We start from the raw sequence: 22,967 nt of genomic DNA on the forward strand, positions 1-22,967 counted from the left end.
TACACTACACTTGTCCGTTCTCTTTTAGAATACTGTTGCGTGGTGTTGGATCCTTACCAGATTGGACTGACGGAGTGCATCGAAAAATTTCGAAGAAGGGCAGCACGTTTTGTATTATCGCGAAAGAGGATAGAGGGTGTCACTGAAATGATACAGGATTTGGGCTGGACATCCTTAAAAGAAAGGCGTTTTCGTTGCGACGAAATCTTCTCACGAAATTCCAATCACCAACTTTCTCCTCCGAATGCTAAAATTTTTGTTGACACCGACCTACATAGGGAGAAACGATCATCACGATAAAATGGAAATCAGAGCTCGTACGGAAAGATATAGGTGTTCGTTCTTTCCGCGCGCTATACGGGATTGGAATAACAGAGAATTCTGGAGGTGGTTCGATGAACCCTCTGCCAGGTACTTAAATGTGATTTGCAGAGTATCCATGTAGATGTAGATGTGCAGCAGGTGTTGGGTGTTGGAGGTGGTCGACTAGGTTCCAGGTCAGACAGAGCACACTATTCTTTCGAGAGTTACAATCGTGAGGTCGCGGCGTCCGCCCACACTACAGTGGTATACAGCATTTCACTACCACCCGAGGCAGTGAGCGACTTAAATAACAGACGGCCAAGGTGCGGCGGCAGTAATAGTGCGTGGCTTAGCACGGTGTGTGGAAGAAGGAGGTGTGGAAGCAAGTTCCCCTGCGCCTCTGTGATTAGCTGACATCACGTAAACAGGTGTCTAAAGTGATTCCCAACAGCTTACCGTCTTGCGTCACTGGACTGGCAAGCTTTGATGTCAACTGTCTGCAGGCTCACAGTTACGGAACGCTTACAGAAGATACCGCTTGACTCGTTGAAGACTATATGTCACTACCTCCACGGTCAGTGTTCTCAATGATGTATCCTGCTTCTATTGCAGAAGGAAGACGCTACAGTGAGCTTTTAATCTAGCTTTGGGTAGTTGTGGTTGCAGCTTCCAGCGTTGCACAGAGTACAGTGCGTATAAAGGTAATTGCGACTTATGACGTTTGGTCTACCGGAGGGGGATGTGACGCCGTTGTCTAGGTATCACTAATGGTGAGCCGACTTTCGCTACCACGCCGCCAGAGGTTCTGCTGGCAATGTGATCCTGTTGCCACACCATGAATAAACAGTACCACTTGGTGTCAGGCATTACATGCATCAACATTCGTCAGCTCTCGTTGTAAAGTCGTATTTTCTGACGATAAAGTATTCTGTAGTCGTCAGGTGTTGTGAACACGTGTTTCGTGTTGGCGTTGCTTTAATAACAATAGTGCAGTATATCCGAATACGAGCTTTGCAATAAAAGTGTCGTCCAAGAACACGTTCACCGGCTGGGAAGGTAACGTTCTGCTGCTAAAAATTCCTCGAAATTCGACTACAGTAATGGACAAAACACTATACCTCTCTGTTGTGATGCATGTAACTCTAATAATGCACTGGATGAAAGCGAATATTTTGCTCTGGTTACAAAGAAATGTTCCATGACATAAAGTTCAATCTAGCGTGTATAAGGCGAAGTTAATGGAACTTGTATTGCTGTACAAACCAAAACGTGACGCTACCAGGTTGAAGTATTGGTTAACAGTGAAGCGCATAGTTTAATCGGGCTTCCTCCGTATCATGCACATTTAAATCCGACTGCAAGTGTATGGGCCTAGGTGAAAAGTGATGTGGCAAAGAACAACAAGAAGTTTACGCTCACTGGAGTTGAAATGGTGACAAAAGAACCCACTGCAAATGTTACGACAGGACTGATCTAGAGTTGTCAGCCATACCAAGAAGTTGGCTGGGAAGAAATTGGTTCATGGACTGTGATGAGGTTTGATGAATACGTAACTTTTTTTGTTACCATGTTAAATTCTGCTTCTTTTGTCAAATTCTGAAATAGTGTATTATTAAACTAACTGCTGAGTGCAGGTCAGGTCAATAGTTTACGAAACAGCCCATTCTCAGTACAAAAACAAACGTGTAGTTTCTTCATTAATATTATTACAAAACTCGCAGCAGCTCTCGTTTCACCAACTATCAATGGCCCTCAATAATAACTTTATTTCACTGAAAAAAATCTGTAGTCGCCTGCATATTGCGGCAGATATGGAAGTTTAGCGCATTAATCATATGGCAACACACTCTCCTCTCTGCGGCTATCATTTGCTAAAATCTTGTTTCGATACCTCAAACCATTTATGAGAGACGGGGAGTTTATGAATATTTCATTCAAGTTTTCCACTGACGCACGAGTTAGTGAAGCAGCGCTTTACATACATTCCATTTTCTCGAGATTGGAAATAAGCAGCGATATCCTTATAAATGTAAAGAATAATTCAATATACACTGAAGCGCCAAAGAAATTGATATACGCATGGGTATTCAAATACAGAGATAGGTAGACAGGCAGAATACAATATTGCGGTCGGCAATGCTTGTATAAGACAACAAGTGTCTGGCGAAGTTGTTAGATCGGCTACTGTTGCTACAATGGCAGGTTATCAGGATTTAAGTGAGTTTGTACGTGGTGTCATAGTGGGCGCACGAGTGGTGGAACACAGCATCTCCGATGTAACAATAAGGCGGAGATTTTCCCGAAAACTATTTCACGAGTGTACTGTGAATATCAGGAATCCGCTAAAACATGAAATCTCGACATCGCTGCGGCTGGAAAAAGATCCTGCAAGAACGGGGTCAACGACGACTGAAGTGCACCCTTCCGCAAATTGCTGCAGATTTCAATGCTGGGCCATCAACAACTGCCAGCGTGTACTATTCAACGAAACATCATCGATAAGGGCTTTCGGAGTCGAAGGGTCAAGCGTGTACCCTTGATGACTGTACGACACAAAGATTTACGCCCCACTTTAGCTCGTCAACACCAACATAGGACTGTTGATGACCGGGAACGTGTTCTCTGATAGGACGAGTCTCGTTTCAAACTGTGCCGGGTGGATGGAGGTGTACGGATATGGTGACAAGTTCATGAATCCATGCACCCTGCATGATAGCAGGGACTGTTCAAGCTGCTGGAGGCTCTGTAATGGTGTGAGCTGGAGTGGAATGGGACTCCTGACACGTCTAGATACGACTCTGACAGGTGACACGTACGTAAGCATCCTGTCTAATCACCTGCATCCTGTCTGATCACCTGCATCCATTCACGTCCATTGTGCATACCGACGGACTTCCGCAATTCCAGAAGGATAACGCGACACCCCACACGTCCAGAATTGCTACAGAATGGCTCCAGGTACACTCTTCTAAGTTTAAATACTTTCGCCGGCCACCAAACTCCCCAGACATGAACATTATTGAACGTATCTGGGCTGCCTTGCAACGTGCTGTACAGAAGAGATCTGCACCCCCTCCTACTCCTACGGATTTATGGACAGGCCTGCAGGATTCATGGTCAGTTCCCTCCAGCACTACGTCAGAGATTAGCCGAGTCCATGCCAACTCGTGTCACGGCACTTCTGCGTGCTCGCGGGGGCCCTACACGATATTAGGCAGGTGTTCCAGTTTCTTTGGCTCTTCAGTGTGTTATCTACGTATGTTACGCAACAACATATAACCTAACACGCACGAAATACAAAATCATAGCGACATCTATTTTTCGCTACAAACTAACTAAGGATTTCTTACTGTCATACGTTATTTTTTAAATAAACGATAATACTCTTCATATAAAGTGGACCTGGGAGTCTTTAAAGTGAATTTCCTCTATTTGTGTACGTCTTGTGTAACGTCACACATACAAAAAAAAGTCATGTCCATCCTGCCCCTGTATCTGATGTATCCGCATCACAGCACAGTGTATTACCGAAAGTGGTGCCATTTGTGTCACTATTCATAAGATTTTTTATACGAATGCAAATAACTGAGTAAACTGCGTTTGACGTGTGGGGGTCTAATACAAAATATTATCCATCTGTCTATAATTTTAATTATGTAATGCGGAAATGAATATGCAAGCTTGTGCCGTTTTTCTAGCTTATGTACATTATTTTTTCAAAATACAAAAAAGGTTCAAATGGCTCTGAGCACTATGGGACTTAACTTCTGAGGTCATCAGTCCCCTAGAACTTAGAACTACTTAAACCTAACTAACCTAAGGACATCACACACATCCATGCCCGAGGCAGGACTCGAACCTGCGATCGTAGCGGTCGCGTGGTTCCAGACTGTAGCGCCTAGAACCGCTCGGCCACTCTGGCCGGCTATCAAAATACACCTCTTAGTTCTATCAAAGTCATCTGTACACCATGGTGGCCGTCCCTGCTACGGTAAGATTATCACTTTCTTCCGTATAGTTGTCGGCATTGGGAGTGGCATCTCGCACCTTTTTATAGACATTCATTGCGACTGATATTTTAATAATAAATATTCAACGCTAAGTATGCGTTTCTTTGGTCTACAGAGTAGCACTAAGCACACAAACGAAACACTTACATGCTGTTTGTCGTTGCAGGACCGACACTCGATCCCATAGCACTGGGCTGTACACCTCACAGTACACACAAGTTAATGTAATTGGATTGCAAGTTCAGTTTCATTTATAAGGTATGACCAGAAAATCACATGATTGTAAGTGTTGTCATCAAGATCTTTGTGAGATGCCTATTGTTTTGTGCGGTATTTATTTTCCCAAATTTTAGATTACTGAAACTCGGCAAGTAGCCAAAGTCAATTCGCTACATTAAGCATTGCTCCAGAATAAGCCGGCAGTGAGCAGCAAACCAGTTCCTACGGAGGTGGAGGTGGCGACCAGACGATATAGTGCGATGGTGAATCATGACAGTGGAGAGGGGAACCCGAGCATTGAGAATTAAGCTTACAAGACAATAAACGTATAGGCCAAAGGAACCACTAGTATTCTGATACGGAGTGCACATTTTATTTTATTAAATATTAATTATTAATGACATTTTCTGACTTAACTGGTACTAGGAGGAGCCTACAAGTCATTCACTGCAATAATAATGCTATGCAATAAACCCTTAAATTCAATAAACAAATGGGCATTTTAAATTAACCGAAGTTATACGAGAGGCTACAAAGTGTTAGGTCTGAACAAGAGATTTCGGCTGCACTCCAAGCTCGTCAGACGGCGATAGGACGTACTCTAAGTCCGTCAATATGTCACAGCCAGTGACAGAACATATTCAGATATTGTTCAGATTTGATATTCAGCTTTGTCATGCTCTCGGAACTTCCTAACTTTGTGAAATGAATAGTTTTATAATAGGGCTACTAAACTGTTACTGTTTTACAGTGTTTGCAAATAAACACGTCGCAAGAATCAAGTGCACTACCAGATCTGCTTTTGGGGACAGCATCTACGAGAGCTTCAGAGAGTAAAGGTGGGAGAGAACCCTATGCATTCATTCACTAAGGTAATCCAAGGATCATCTTAACTAGCGCAGCATGTGGTGGGAAAGCTTGACCATTATATTTCTTGTCACCTATACCACTTTTTATGGATCATGACTGAAGTGAGAAACTTGTATGGAGGTTCAAATACGCGAATGGAGTTTGCACGTGGCATCTCTTGTGTGGGGAAAGTCCTGCTGAAAAGCAGCATAGAGGAGGTGGATAGTGAATTTTGTACATGGACTATTTCGTCGAAACATCTGTGTTGTGGAAAGAAGATGCAATTTGAAATCAAATGAGATGAACAAAAAAGTAGAAAGTGAACTGAGAGCTAAAAGTGACGAATATTTATAGCTTGCTATTAGCAGCATAGAGTTAAAATTGTACACATCGCAGAGTGTGGAAAATAATGAGGAATAATTTTCAAAGAACATCCTTCCAAGACATTATGAAATTTGCGAAGGATGAGTTTGATAACATAATGAAATCATTTTCTACGGAAACTTACCATATGTTTAGGGCTGTATTTGTTAAAATGAAAAGAGTGAATGAGACTACTAACAAATCTGTTAGGGAGGTTAATAGTAAACTAGATACAGCCAACGATACATTAGAAAAAATTTGTGAGCGCAGTAATTTGATGAATTAGCAAAACCATTCAGGGAACTGAAAGGGATAAATAACAGATTACACGCATATATTAAAGGTACTAACAAAGAGTTTAAAGCCGGCCAGTGTGGCCGAGCGGTTCTAGGCGCGTCAGTCTGGAACCGCGCGACCGCTACGGTCGCAGGTTCGAATCCTGCCTCGGGCATGGATGTGTGTGATGTCCTTAGGTTAGTTAGGTTTAAGTAGTTCTAAGTTCTAGGGGACTGATGACCTTCGCTGTTAAGTCCCATATTGCTCAGAGCCATTTGAACCATTTTTGAAAGAGTTTAAAAAAGTTGTTATAAAAGATGACAAAATCATGAAAGAACGGATGAAAGTAACCAATGAAATATCATGCAGAACAACTGCTGATGAAGCGAAAATAGTGGAACACAGTAAATGAATTATAATGTTTTTAGTGTAGAGATTAAGAGACGAGATGTTACAATTTCTGGATTGAGTAATAAAATAGGTGCAAATGAGCGTACACTTATTTAACAGTATGGATTCCCCCTCAGTTCAAAAATTTGTAACATATAATACAAAATAGGTGTCTGATAATGTAGTTGCTATTCAGCAGGAGGTCAGTGATTTTACTGCCAGAGGCACTGACGTGTTTGCTGAGATAGCAGAGAAGACATTAAATTTAAAAATAAAATTTGTAATAACTGTAAGTAAAAATAGCGGAATTTTTGGCGATGAAGACCACTATTTAAAGGTATGTACGTTCCATAATTTCACTGCAAACGGGAAATTATATGCAAAAGTTTTTGTAAAACAGTTTGACGGAGTATTAAAGGACACTCGGACGACAGGAGGAATATAGGCTGAGTCACCCGCAGGATGGAAGGGGATGCTCTATCTTGGTGAATGAGAGCAAGAGAACAGTGTTAGTCATAGGAGGAATTCATTAGGAAGTTTCTCGATAGATATTGGTCAAACATTACACAGAATAGGAAGTTTTCAAGTACTGGGTACCATGGTTATAAATATTATTTCCAAAGCTATCGTGAAAAGAATTTATATCTTGACAGCCCCCTAATTGAAAAAGATCTTATTGTGGTGGTACTGGTTAAACTACCAATAACTGTACAAAAAATTAATACGAATACCTGAAAAGAAAACAGTTAGGTACATTATCCAGGGAAGAGACAGTCAATAATGGTTGGAAAGGCCTGAGCTGGAGAGCTAGAGAAAGTGAAAACGAATGTGGTCGTAATGGGAATCACAATGCGATCAGGGAGAAAGAAAGACACTGGTTCAACAGGTGAGGAAGAGAATTTTGAAAACGAGAAGGTTAGAATAGCCATTGGAATAGACGTTATGAGGAACGTGACGAAAGAAATGATGAGAAGAGAATGGTTGGAGATGACGGGAAGGATAGTACAGAGAGGGAAAACTGGAGAGGAGTTTGTGCAGGGTCCGAGCGCCAAACTCAAGCAGTAGACACATCTGTAGCAATAACACGAGTGATAAAAGAGGACCGAGGAGATACGAGAGAAGCCCTTTTGAAAGATGAGATTTAAATTAACAAGAAATGTCAATCTACAGTAGATGTTGAGATCAGTGATCTGCAGCCGGTTGCGGTCATTGGCACCGATTGTGAGGTATGTGCCGTTGCAGACGGACTTTACAGACAAGTAGTAAACAAAAGTGAGGTACCGATAAAACGTGTACGGGGAGTTACTGTCATAGGGACTGTTGGTAGAAAGAGTGAAGTGGTAGACGATCAGGTGTTACTAGAACTGAGAATTCAGCGAATAATGTTGAAGGTCAGTGCCATGGTGGTACCAGATCTTTATACTGGTCTTATAATAGCAACTGATCTGTTGATAGATCATCCAACTATTGTACATTTGGAAACAGACAACAAGACCATGACCATAAATGGTACAGAATAATGTTAGGCATGTTGACAAGGCACAGGGAGATGTTAATTGAAGGTGTTGAATGAGTGTTTCAATGGGCAATAGGTTCGAACGAAATTACTATACAGAAGAGAAGGAATACGAAAATTAAGGTTGGAGTAGAAGTAACAGATGATGAGATAAGGGCTAAAGTAGGTAAATTACCACAATGGACCAAGAGAAAGAAAGAGAGCTGGAAGATTTGTACATAAAGAATAAAAGTTTTCCGGCAAACTAAGAGTAATGAGAGAAGAGCCTTATGAATCTACAGTCAAACCACACCAGCTGATTAAGCTGAGACCTCCACGTGATATCATTAGTAAAAGGGAATGTTATAGAAAAGGAAATCCAAAAATGTTGAATTTGCAAATTATAGAGGGCTCAATGAGTCAGTAATGTAATCCCTTAGCGTATGTGACGAAAAGGATGGATCAGTAAGGATGGCTTTAGATGTGAAGACATTAAATAAAATAACTGAACCTCAGAATGACAGGCCAAAAAATCAGAAAAACTACTACAGAAATTTTAAGGAGCTTAGCAAACTCTCCAGTCTTGATCTGACGGCTGGATATTGGCAGATAAAGTTGTCAAAAAAGTGTAGACAGTCCACAGCTTTTGTGTACAGAGACAGATGTTATGAATTCAAAGTGCTGCCGTTCGGGTTAAATGTATCTGTCGCGGCATTCAATGACGGAATCCAGACGAGTGGTAGAGCTATTAGCTAAGAAAACTGTTTATGTGGATAACGCCGAGGTCGCTGCCAGTGATTGAAAGAGCAAAATATGAGTCGGGAAGAGAAGAGGAAGCTGGCTTTAGCGAAACTGAGAAAGCAGGGAAACTATCGAAAGGCTGGGTACCCATGGGAAATCATCGAAAATTGATGCTGAGCTAAAGAAATATAACGAAATTTTTGAAGGTCAGTGTTTAGTAAGTAGAGTAACTATACCAGTTTCTATGGAACTGCGAATTAACTGAGATAATTATATGGAAGTCAAAATACGTAAGCGGAGTTTGCACCTTTACTTGAAATTTTTTTCTGCTGATATTTGTGGTCATTCTGACTATATTGCTATGCTAAAAGAAATTCCTGTGTTTGTTGTACACTTACAAATACTGAGATAGACTGATGTGGAGTCCTAGAGCAATGACTGCGAACCGACCAGCGCAGCACCACGAAACGGCATCAAGAAGGCGCTGACCCGCGCGCCAGTGGAAAGAACGGGCAGCGCCGCACCTCCAAGAAGAAACGAGTTCAGCACCCCCTGTCAACACAAATTTCACCAGCCACCTATCTCTGGTCAGCCTAGTTCGGTCGCAGATTTCGAGAGCATCACTATTGAGTAATAGGAAGACGACACTTCGCCTGCATTCTGCGAGTAGTTAAAGTGAAAAGTACTTGCACTTAGAAGGCACAAGAGGTTAATTTTCTTTTCTTTTTAGAAATAAGGGGTTCAGTTAATCTTAAAGCGTTTTGTACAGACGATTCTGGATCCCTGCCGTCGGCCATCGCAACTTGTCTCCTTCCTTGATTGTGTCGGTGCTGACTCCCGCGTAGCCGACACAACTGATGTGGGATATAATCCAGTGTATATGGATGACTTGTGAAGAAGTACCCGTATTCCTGGCAGTCAGATCCGATAATTGATTATAGAACTATGCTCTGTATCCCTGTAGTTTTAATTATTTAACGTCTACCGATTAATAGAGAAGTGAAAGACATACAAATGCTAAGATAGAGTAACGTGGGCTCGAATCGACACCATCTGGAGGATTAATGTAAATATGCCGACTTGCCTGGAAATAAATATACTCCAGACAACGACGAAAGATATAGGAGTACACATAATGCCAAATGGGGGTACTGACAGTCGTATTACGCACTATCTCTTGGTGAAATACTACGTATGTTCTTGTGTGGAAGACTATCTACTTGTCATAAGCAAAACAATATGGCTTCTCCTGTCGGCAGCATTAGGCACTGGATTTGACTCCGTCCTTAGATGATTTGTGCTTCGACTTCAATGACAGTGTCACAGACAGGAATGGGTAAGAGCACTAACGATATATCAGAATCAGGCGAGAGGAGGACGATTTGTAGTAAAATCTTAACGTCCAACACTTTACGTCTGATGACTTCATTGCATCAAGTACGTGTCGGAATGTCTTTGTTACTGAATAATCGACACATTTTTGTTAATAAGACTGTGCAGGTAAAACCAGCAGCTCATAGACGTGCTCAAAGACGTACATTAGCCGTGTAAAAAATAACTTTAGAACATTTTTAAGGTCGCTTCATACAGCGTTCAGTAACTGATTCAGACACCACACACTGCGTGGGCTCTCCTATCAGGTGGTCGTTTTAAGAGGTGGTGTGAGTTATTTGACGAAGGCACATGCGTGTGTTCAGACACACTGAAAGGATTTCTTGACCTTTACTGCTAGCGAAAAGGGTGGGGATCGTCCAGTGCATAGGATGCTTTCCCACGGTTACTTGGAGCCAATGAACTGTTGGTATTCCTGAGGGCCAGACGTTTCATTTAGGTGAGGAGAGCCATTGCAAAGGCTTTGGGCGGCCCCGCCACGACTCCCAGGGCTGAATGTAGGTTTGCACCGTCGACTTCGAGGCTCAGAAGTGTCAGAAGCATCGACTGTAACTCCTGCAGAGAGACATGCAGGTCCTTGTCCGTAATTGTTCGGAGACTTATCAACAGGCGGCGTATGCTGCTGTTCTCGGAAGCATCATTTTATTGTATAGTGCCGGAGCTGTCGTGACCTGTGAGCCAGTGACTTGGTAAATAAAAATAGTTCATTTTTGCTGCACTGTGGCCATTGGTCAGTCTCTTTTGAGAAGCGAAGGCATGTATACAGGGTGTTACAAAAAGGTACCGCCAAACTTTCAGGAAACATTCCTCACACGCAAATAAAGAAAAGATGTTATGTGGACATGTGTCCGGAAACGCTTAATTTCCATGTTAGAGCTCATTTTAGTTTCGTCAGTATGTACTGCACTTCCTCGATTCACCGCCTGTTGGCCCAATTGAAGGAAGGTAATGCTGACTTCGGTGCTTGAGTTGACATGCGACTCATTGCTCTACAGTACTAGCATCAAGCACATCAGTACGGAGCATCAACAGGTTAGTGTTCATCACGAACGTGGTTTTGCAGTCAGTGCAATGTTTACAAATGCGGAGTTGGCAGATGCCCATTTGATGTATGGATTAGCACGGGGCAATAGCCGTGGCGCGGTACGTTTGTATCGAGACAGATTTCCAGAACGAAGGTGTCCCGACAGGAAGACGTTCGAAGCAATTGATCGGCGTCTTAGGGGGCACGGAACATTCCAGCCTATGACTCGCGACTGGGGAAGACCTAGAACGACGAGGACACCTGCAATGGACGAGGCAGTTCTTCGTGCAGTTGACGATAACCCTAATGTCAGGGTCAGAAAAGATGCTGCTGTACAAGGTAACGTTGACCGCGTCACTGTATGGAGAGTGCTACGGGAGAACCAGTTGTTTCCGTAGCGTGTACAGCGTGTGCAGGCACTATCAGCAGCTGATTGGCCTCCACGGGTACACTTCTGCGAATGGTTCATCCAACAATGTGTCAGTCCTCATTTCAGTGCAAATGTCCTCTTTACGGATGAGGCTTCACTCCAACGTGATAAAATTGTAAATTTTCACAATCAACATGTGTGGGCTGAAAGAATCCGCACGCAATTGTGCAATCACGTCATCAACACAGATTTTCTGTGAACGTTTGGGCAGGCATTGTTGGTGATGTCTTGATTGGGCCCCATGTTCTTCCACCTACACTCAATGGCGCACGTTATCATGATTTCATACGGGATACTCAACCTGTGCTGCTAGAACACGTGCCTTTACAAGTACGACACAACATGTGGTTCATGCACTATGGAGCTCCTGCACATTTCAGTCGAAGCGTTCGTACGCTTCTCAACAACAGATTCGTCGACCGATGGATTGGTAGAGGCGGACCAATTCCATGGCCTCCACGCTCTCCTGACCTCAACCCTCTTGAATTTCATTTATGGGGGCATTTGAAAGCTCTTGTCTACGCAACCCCGGTACCAAATGTAGAGACTCTTCGTGCTCGTATTGTGGACGGCTGTGATACAATACGCCATTCTCCAGGGCTGCATCAGCGCATCAGGGATTCCATGCGACGGAGGGTGGATGCATGTATCCTCGCTAACGGAGGACATTTTGAACATTTCCTGTGACAAAGTGTTTGAAGTCAAGCTGGTACGTTCTGTTGCTGTGTGTTTCCATTCCATGATTAATGTGATTTGGAGAGAAGTAATAAAATGAGCTCTAACATGGAAAGTAAGCGTTTCCGGACACATGTCCACATAACATATTTTCTTTCTTTGTGTGTGAGGAATGTTTCCTGAAAGTTTGGCCGTACCTTTTCGTAACACCCTGTATATACTTCGGATTATTTCCATATCTATTTCATTTGAAGGAATTCCAGACTAACTTTACCAGTGTGATGGACACAGAGGAATTGGTCGCACTACTACTAGGATTTTTTTCGTAGTTATTTGTATGTTTTCTAGCTATGTCAAACGGTCACTAATAATAATGCAATAGTTTGTACCGTGTAGTGGTAGATAACATGGCTATCTTTTCTGCATGGGAATTCTGGCTGACCGAGACTGACGCCACCCGTGCATAAGCTTTTGAAAGCAGATTGGTTGGGGAGTTCGATTGTGATTGGCCCAGAGAGAGGAAAGAGGGAGGTGATGACACTTATTTACAGAGCAGCCCACATATTTCCACCAACGTGTTGGGACTTCTTTGCCATTATTACTGTGGGTGGGAGCCCCCTTACAATGCTTGATATACCTGCAGTGTCTTTTGCACCAGCAACAAGGTTGGTCGCGTAGGAGACATTTACACCTGAAATACTGCAAACCTCTCAACAATTTCTGGCCCAGTGTTCACGGTGGCAGCCATACTCCACACATCAGCGTTCGAGGTGTGGTCTACACCAACAGGCCCTACTTTATCCTTTAAGTCTATCTGTCTCGAATGAACCACAGTGGTTGGAGATACTGGGCGCCTCTCTAGGTGCGTATTTAGTAGCACTGTACTAATTCTTATACACACATAACTCACCTTTGGTTAGAAATCGATAAACCTCAGAATTTCTTTATGAAATCAAAAACTTACTGTGACATCATTATTTCCAGTAACGCACAAACCATGAAATCACACAGTCAAGTAATGTAGTGGTGGCTTAGCAAGAGCTTATCATTGCGGTGTGGTATTTGTCACACAGTATCTTTGACTGGAAATCGGTACAACTGCAGTGCTTACAGAGTTTTCTATGATGTCATTATTTCTACCAATACACATAAACTATGACATCACACACACACTAGTAATGTAGTGGTGGCTTAGCAGTGATAATTAATTTGGATACTTTTGACATATGTTGCACTGTTACTGACTGAGGGCATTGTGATGTTGATGTGACACGACCCAACACTGACGTGACGTTGCGACGCGGTGTGATGTGGCTTTGACCTGACGTCGAGAGTTGTGAGACGAAACTCACGTAACTGGATAAAATGCTTAAAATTGTGGAAAATATGAAAAATTGTAAAAAAAAGTTTGAAAATACGTGAAATATATGGAAGATTATGAAAATATAAAAATTGTAGAATAATATGTAAAACTGTGGAAAATTTAGGAACATAGAAAAAATTAGAGTACTTATATATCTCACTGTCTATGGTCTCAGCTGGTGTCTCAAATGACGAAAATCAGCTAATATTACATTTAATTTGTTATCAACAATTACCCACTCCCTAGTCCTCGAGTGACATGACTTAAGGCAATTAAAATAATATTAATTTGTTATTAACAGACCCTCTCACTATGGTGCACAGTTTCAGAGTGAACCCACCAACTACAGTGCTCCAGTTATAATAGATAACTGTGGGGAAGGGCTTGAATCTTATTGTTCCAGGAGTGAGGGGATGAGGGTGAGAGAAGGAGGGGAGGGGTGGGGAGATGGGGAGGGGTTGGGTGACATGATGTATTTTCAGTGGTTCACTGAAGTGGCGGGGGGGGGGGGGGGGGTAACCTTGAATAAGTCGCACAGATATGTAACCTTCCACTGGGACCTCGCCTAGAATCGTCACTGATAATCTTCTACTACAGACAGTATTTTTCAAACCTTTTTTAATCACATTTCAGGAATTGAATCTACTCACTAGAAAATCACTGAACAAATTGCATTGAGTTAAAAGGGCGACTATCTGGAAAAGAAATGCATCTGACTACACTACGCTTCACTGTGAGGCTGGGAAAGTTCCATCTTGCCCTCGAGCATAACTAAAGAAACATGCATTCCAAAGTGTTGCTGCAGCTTTCTAGTCGCTCTTAAGTTTAAAACGCCAGTGGAAAACAATCTATTTCGGTTTCGCGCTTAAAATCTGCTTGACTGAATGAAATCATCACTAAGCTGTCATTTGCACACGTTTAATTTCACCACAACCTTCTCATATGTACAATTAAATACTCCTAACTCCTTAGGCAAACAAATGAGTCATATTTCAGCTGACTTCAGATCCTACACCATTTTTCTGAGAGCTTCGATCTGTTACCTAGTTCGGTGACTGCTGTTCAAAGGCTGTTGGATCCCGTAAAGTGAGCGTTCGGCAGCATCAGCCGACAGCATTGCGAAACGCTTGCGTCGGCGCATCAGCGGCTTGCGGCAGGCTGGCACAAGCGTAGCAGATGGAAATTGCGGACTCCTCGTGGCGAACGGCCACGAAATGCGAACGTGACGGAACGTAATCAACTGACAGCTGTTACTATGCAACCGCAGCTTGGCGCTGTTTGATACTCCATTCAATTTCGCTGCCGTCTGAGACTTGGGAGTCATCCGAGAAATATACCGTAGCAGAATGTTGTGCTAATATCCACACATCCCGTGCTTAGAGTTACTGGAAAGCTTCTGGAAACGCCATTGCGGGAGGGTAGAAAGAATTACAGGTTTGTGATGCTTTTTTCCACAGCAATGTTGAATAAAAGACAATAAGATAATGAGCTCCAACGAGAAGTCATTTCCGTGCAAGGTAGATTGTCCCTTCTTCTCATCTTCCATAGGTTTCTATCCTCGCCAACACTTTCTGGTATTTCTTGATTTCGTACTTTATATGTTCACTTAATTTTGAACACCAAACGACTGCCCTCACATCGAATGCATCCAGTCTCTTTTCCGGACCTTCAACAACGACTTAATATAGGAGATACCAAAGAGCAACTGATATGTACTGGGGATACTCGAAAAATAGGTTGAAATATTTGTCTTTCTAAAAGGACATTCAGAAACAGAAGATTTAGCTTCAACCATAAGTACGAGGTGCTAGTAAAAAGGTAGAGGAAATTATTAAGTCTGGAGACTAATGTTAGGAGAAGAGCCTGCAGAATAAAGCTGGTGGAAAAAGCTCTAAGCAAACCATAAAAACGGGTGATGGCGGCAAAAGTTTATGGACGATTTAGAGCGAAATAGAGTGCTGCGGTATGGACAATGTTAGAAATGTGATGGAGGAAAGAGCTTCTGCAAAATTATGAAATTGGACTTCTTGTAAAGCAATGGCGTGGAATTCCGAAGAGAATATGCGTAAAAGGAGCGCAGAAAGGCATGCAAAGCAGGCATCTGCTGGAAGATGTTGCACAAAATGGTGATTGTAAGCATACTGGATGCGGGAAACGGCGACTGCTGCAAAACACCCGTAAAAATATTAAAATATTGTCTTCTGTCACTACGAATATTATGAAACTTCACTCCAGTGATCATAAAATTACATGTGACCAATACCAGAAAACATAAGTACTTGGAGCAGACAGACCTAACATTAAAAACTCACTTTAACGAACACATTTGTACACTACATAAAATCGCATTGGGCACACATTTTCCAACAATACCCATAGGATCACAGATATAAACATCAAGATATTAGCATGGAGTTAACAAAGGATTATATATAGAAGTGCTAAAAGAACTAGAAATACATAATGCCAAAAGAAATAATCCAGACAAGGTTCTGAATGAACAACATTAATTTTACCGTAACGCTTACTTCATTATTTACCATGATCTCTGGCAAATTTAGAATGACTAATGTCTCCCACATTCTGTAGCCACGAGAGTAAAATAATTATCATTTGAGTTAATCGTTGATGGATGGTGGTCTTCGCGGTCAGGTTTCTACACCACGCATAAAACACTACTTTTCTGCTCACCGCTGAAGTTACAATAGATGTGGGCTCGCTGTCACAGCCACTTCCTATGTTTCCCCAAACAGCCATTGTTTTACAGTTCCATCATTCATATGTTACGTTAAATCTCAAAATTGGGTCTGAAGTGTTTTAATCAAGAACATTAGACCAACGTTCAGGACTATGAAACTTGGTGCAAAGTTGCCAACTAACAGACGAACTGAGGTAGTTTGTTAGTTTACAAAAGAACCGAGAAGCTTTAATTGCTGAGAATTTTCGAAAGGTTATAAACTCATCTGGCAGAGAATTAACCAAATATGGAAGTTCAGTTCTATGTAATGGAAGTAATTTTATTATGACGCCACTGAAAGTTCCCACAGAGGATGCCACTGCAAATGTTGAGGCAGTAATACATCTGTTACGATAAAAGATCGCTGATTAGGATAGAAATGTATAGCATACTAAGGAAATCTAAGGCATGAAAAAGTACTTTGTCACAATCGGTAAGGAAAGTGCTGAGGTGTATCACAGCCGATGATAACATCATTGTCCTTACTACTAACAGAGGTATCGCCACAGTTGTGATGAAGAGTCAATGCCAAAAGAAATAATCCAGACAAGGTTCTGAATGAACAACATTAATTTTACCGTAACGCTTACTTCATTATTTACCATGATCCCTGGCAAATCTATAATGAATAATGTCTCACACATTCTGTAGCCATGAGAGTAAAATATTTATCATTTGAGTTAATCGTTGATGAAAGTTCTTTTGTGTCCAACTAGCTTGAGAAAGACCCCACAACGGAAGTCTCCAGAAGGACAGGAGGTTAACCATGCAGTCTGTATAGCTTACCAATATTTGACAAGCCAGGAGTTTCTTTTGGGCCAATTATGACCGCTATAGGGTCTCACACCCAGGATGTGGCCAGAATTCTAGCCAAAATCTTGCAACAATCTGTTGGCGGAACTGTCAGGTGTACTAAAAATTAAACAGTTTTATTGAAAAACTAACACAAGACGTGAACGTGGGCCTGTGCGACATTCTTGTCAGCCTTGATGTTGTGACCTTAATTACGATGATTCCCGTGAACGAAGCTTTTTCATACACAGCAGATATTTTTTCGACCAATGTGACAGCTTTGTTTAGATACAGTTCCACTGAAGTCTATTTCCAAAAAAAAGTGTGTGAAATATTATGGGACTTAACTGCTAAAGTCACCAGTCCCTAAGCTTACACACTACCTAACCTAAATTATTCTAAGGACACACACACACACCCATGCCCAAGGGAGGACTCGAACCTCCGCCGGGACCAACTGCACAGTCCATGACTGCAGCGCCTAAGACCGCTCGGCTTATCCCACGCGGCGTCTATTTCCAGTGGAGCTACAATTTTATAAGAAAATTTACAGGATGACCATGTGCATCCCTCTTCATCCAACTGTTGTCAATTTGTTTGCGGAAATTTCCGAACAATGGACGCTGCACGTTTCCAATAAAAGACCAGATAAGTGGTACTGCTAAGTGTATCATACCTCTGCAACGCGGCCACACGCTAAAGAGGAGTTGGATGTCTTCTTGGGACCCCTCAATATTATCAACACAAAAATTCTTGTTTAAGAAGACAACCCAAAAATTCAGTTTAAGATAAAAAGGGACAGCAATGGGCAGCGTAATATTCTGGGTGTACCTGTGCCAAATGGGCGAATGGGACATTGGGTCAGAAGGTGTACAGAAGAGCTGTGCTCGTGACTGTTACCTCCATAAGGCATCGAAACATCAACCAATACAAAAAAGAAGTGTTATTAAAACCTTGGTGGACAAAGCTAATAAATTACGTTGTTGTTGTTGTGGTCTTCAGTCCTGAGACTGGTTTGATGCAGCTCTCCATGCTACCCTATCCTGTGCAAGTTTCTTCATCTCCCAGTACCTACTGCAACCTACATCCTTCTGAATCTGCTTAGTGTATTCATCTCTTGGTCTCCCTCTACGATTTTACCCTCCACGCTGCCCTCCAATGCTAAATGAAATGGTTCAAGTGGCTCTGAGCACTATGGGACTCAACTTCTGAGGTCATTAGTCCCCTAGAACTTAGAACTAGTTAAACCTAACTAACCTAAGGACATCACACACATCCATGCCCGAGGCAGGATTCGAACCTGCGACCGTAGCTGTCACACGGTTCCAGACTGCAGCGCCTAGAACCGCACGGCCACTTCGGCCGGCCCAATGCTAAATTTGTGATCCCTCGATGCCTCAGAACATGTCCTACCAACCGGTCTCTTCTTCTCGTCAAGTTGTGCCACAAACTCCTCTTCTCCCCAATTCTATTCAATACCTCCTCATTGTTATGTGATCTACCCATCTAACCTTCAGCATTCTTCTGTAGCACCACATTTCGAAAGCTTCTGTTCTCTTCCTGTCCAAACTATATATCGTCCATGTTTCACTTCCTTACATGGCTACACTCCATATAAATACTTTCAGAAACGATTTCCTGACACTTAAATCTATACTCGATGTTAACAAATTTCTCTTCTTCAGAAACGCTTTCCTTCCCATTGTCAGTCAACATTTGATATCTTCTCTACTTCGACCATCATCAGTTATTTTGCTCGCCAAATAGCAAAACTCCTTTACTACTTTCAGTGTCTCATTTCCTAATCTAATTCCCTCAGCATCACCTGACTTAATTCGACTACATTCTATTATCCCCGTTTTGCTTTTGTTGATGTTCATCTTATATCCTCCTTTCAAAACACTGTCCATTCCGTTCAACTGCTCTTCCAAGTCCTTTGCTGTCTCTGACAGAATTACAATGTCATCGGCGAACCTCAAGGTTTTTATTTCTTCTCCATGGATTTTAATACCTAATCCGAATTTTTCTTTTGTTTCCTTTACTGCTTGTTCAATATACAGATTGAATAGCATTGGGGAGAGGCTACAACCCTGCCTCACTCCCTTCCCAACCACTGCTTCCCTTTCATGCCCCTCGACTCTTATAACTGTCATCTGGTTTCTGTACAAATTGTAAATAGCCTTTCGCTCCCTGTGTTTTACCCCTGCCACCTTTAGAATTTGAAAGAGAGTGTTCCAGTCAACATTGTCAAAAGCTTTCTCTAATTCTACAAATGCTAGAAACGTAGGTTTGCCTTCCCTTAAACTTTCTTCTAAGATAAGTCGTAAGGTCAGTATTGCCTCACGTGTTTCAATATTTCTACGGAATCCAAACTGATCTTCCCCGTTGTCAGCTTCTACCAGTTTTTCCATTCGTCTGTAAAGAATTCGTGTTAGTATTTTGCAGCTGTGACTTATTAAACTGATAGTTCGGTAATTTTCACATCTGTCAACACCTGCTTTCTTTGGGATTGCTGTTTGCGTATGAGAAATCGGTTGGAAACTTTCCTCATGTCAGCACGTTGTAGGTGTCGCCACCGGCGCCAACCTCGTGTGTGAATGCTCTGAAAAGCTAATCATTTGCATATCACAGCATCTTCTTCCTGTCGGTTAAATTTCGTGTCTGTAGCATGTCATCCTCGTGGTGTAGCAATTTCAATGGCCAGTAGTGTATATTTTTCAACCACCCATCATTTCATGCGATATATTTGAAAGCAAATTCGCATTTTTCCTAGACACAATACCACATCTCGAAACTTCCCTGTACTCATAATGCCTGAAACAAATTATAGTCCTAAACAACAAGAAAAAATGGGCATAAAATTTTAATATATGTTTAAGATTGTATACTTCACCAGTGGTTTCACATCGAAACCACTCATAAATGTCGTAGTACAGACTCAGATTTACGTTACAGTAACTTTAGCTATGCTTGCTTTCCCTGTCAATGACCTCCTAAATATGACCACTATTAAAAAAAAAAAAAAAAAAAAAACCTTACGCGTCACATCACAATCTCCTGCAATCACGTAGCACAATCTCCGCTCCAAATGTTTCTTTGAGCGCTGTAGCTACTGATACAATACACTACATACGTACAAGTACTTCATTGTATCATTAGATGTCTCTGCCTTGCAACAGCATTCGTGGTTTCGTGCTAGAAGCACTGGTACTTCACAAAAAATTATTAAAATGGTTGTTTTCAGGTAGAAAACACTGAAACTCAAAGGCTACGATCGCAGCCATAGAGCACGGAAGAAACAAGTTTTCGATACACATTAGTACGGTGCATGGTGTCAGACTTTTATTCAAGAAAACCCGTTGTGTTAGAAGTACAAAAGCGAAATGGGCAGCACCAATAGTTGAAACATTAACTAGTGTGATGATCCAGATGGAGTTTTCATTGGCCGTCGTGTCTTTAGCTGTGAACTGTGAACATTATCAATGCGGCTGGTCCTAGCGGAGGTTCGAGTCCTTCTTCGAGCATGGGCGTGTGTGTTTGTCCTTAGGATAATTTAGGTTAGGTAGTGTGTAAGCTTAGGGACTGATGACCTTAGCAGTTAAATCCCGTAAGATTAAAAAAAAACCTTATCAAGTCTGTTTATTTATTGATGTTATTACTGTCAGACAGTAGACCGTGGTGGCACTATGTACCCGTGTGTTTCAGTGGCTGGGCCCCGCCTCTCTCCGGAGGGAGCTGGAGGGCCGACTGGTGGTGGTTTCGCTGAGCTGCGGCCGCTGCGTCGCCCTCAGAGTCGCGGGTTCTGTCGCAGGTCAGTATATTTACCTACTAAAGCTGGTTCAGCAGGTAAAGCAGCAAGAGCTCTCGCTCGCGCACAAATACAAGGTCTATTAGAAAAATATCCAACCTCCAGTTGGGAAAAAACTGGCTTACCTGGACCATTGGACACCTAATCACTCTCAAAGGAGTTCCCCTGGGACTCCACACACTTCTCCCGGAGGTGCCTCCATTGTTGGAAGCATGCCGAAAATCCCTCATTCGGAATGGATTTAGCACGGCTGTAGTTGATCCCATAATGCCATCTCTTGACTGAGATCACCTTCCTTTCAATGGCCTCTTGGAGTCTGGGAAACAGCTAGAAGTCTCAGGGGACCATATCAGGAGACTTAAGAGCCTGTTGAAGCACAGGAATCTGGTTTTTAACCAAAAAATTTGAATCAAGTGAGAGGAAGGTGCTGGAGCACTTCTACGTATGTAGTGAATTGTATCAGGCGCCAGTTTCCCATCGACCGCTTTTAAGTCCGGTCTCTTTCGGCGCACAGCATCACGTAGGCGACGTAGGACAATCCTGTAGTACTCTTTGGTGATTGTTTGACCCTGTGGTGCGTACTCGTCGTGTACCTTACCGTGGGAGTCAAAGAAAGCAATCAGTATCACTTTGACATAGCTGCGCTCTTGGCGGGCCTTCTTTGGTCTTGGTGACGAGGAATGCTTCCACTGTGACGACTGGGATTTGGTTTCCAGGTCGTACCCGCACACCTGAACTCGTCACCAGTGATTATGTTGTTCATGAAGTCGGGGTTACTGTTTGTGCAGTCCAGCATGTCCTGTGAGACTTCAACACGAAGTTGCTTTTGCGCTGCCGCCAGCAGCTTCGGCACGAACATCGTCGACAGTCTCTTCGTGGCCAGATCTCTGGTCACAATGGAATGTGCCGAAAAAGTGATAATGCCTACCTCTTCAGCAATTTCTCTGATAATCTCACGAGAGTCCCGCATCATCAAAAAAATTTATGTGAAATCTTATGGGACTCAACTGCTAAGGTCATCAGTTCCTAAGCTTACACACTACTTAATCTAAATTATCCTAAGGACAAACACACACACCCATGACCGAGGGAGAACTCGAACCTCCGCCGATACCAGCCGCACAGTTCGTGACTGCAGCACCCTAGACCTCTCGGCTAATCCTGCGCGACCCGCATCATCACAGCGTTCACTTTGGCAGTGACCTGGTCATTTCGGCATGTTGATGCCCTACCAGGACGAGGGTCGCTTTCCACCGATGTGCAGCTGTCTTTAAACCGGTAGTACCACTCCGTAATCTGGGTGAATGGTTTCCAACTGGCTGTCGCCCAGTTTCTGGAAAAATCTGATGCAGTTGCACTGCTCCAGTCGTTCTGTCATTTCCTTTGCAATGAAAAACCGGCGCGAGCACTACACACTACCTCACTCACTGCTGTTGCCAGCAACTGGCGTTATCGACAGGCGGGAAAGAATCACGAATGTGCACGAACGTTCAAAGTTGGCTCATGCAGTCGTGCTAGACTCAAACCCATGAGGTGCTCAAATGCTACTGGTAGATGGAGGTAACTGCGTCGTTGCGCTTCCAAATACAGTTTCAAGGTGGAGACGTAAACGGATACGTTGTCGGCGACTGAAGTGCGAAGTATAATAAGGTTTCTAAGTTTAAATAAAACGTCCCATGTTCAATTCACCACCATACAGCGGAATTTTATTAGCTAAGTGTAATGTCACGAAAGCAGTAGTGTATTCGATGCCAGAAATTTGATAAAGACAGAACAGACGTGTGAGAGGAGCAAACGTCAAACTGACCAAGCACCTCCGATGACAACTTGTACCGTGATGAAAGGCTGCCTCAAGACGATCGCCTAACGAAACTGTGTGAGACAAAATGCATACGAACTCAGCGTCTCCACTGGCACGGTAGTGGATATCGTTTACAACATATTTAACTTCCAGGAGACGTGTTCTCAATAGGTACTGCGACAGTGGATGGTGTTGTCTCCTCAGTATATAATACAGTGTCCAGCAGAGGGTGTTCCATCCGTGCACCACATCATCAGAAGGTACGAGACGTGTGTACAACATGTGACGCCCAAGACGAA

The sequence above is a fragment of the Schistocerca piceifrons genome, chromosome 5 (genome assembly GCF_021461385.2).
Source record: "Schistocerca piceifrons isolate TAMUIC-IGC-003096 chromosome 5, iqSchPice1.1, whole genome shotgun sequence".
Taxonomy (NCBI): Eukaryota; Metazoa; Arthropoda; class Insecta; order Orthoptera; family Acrididae; genus Schistocerca; species Schistocerca piceifrons.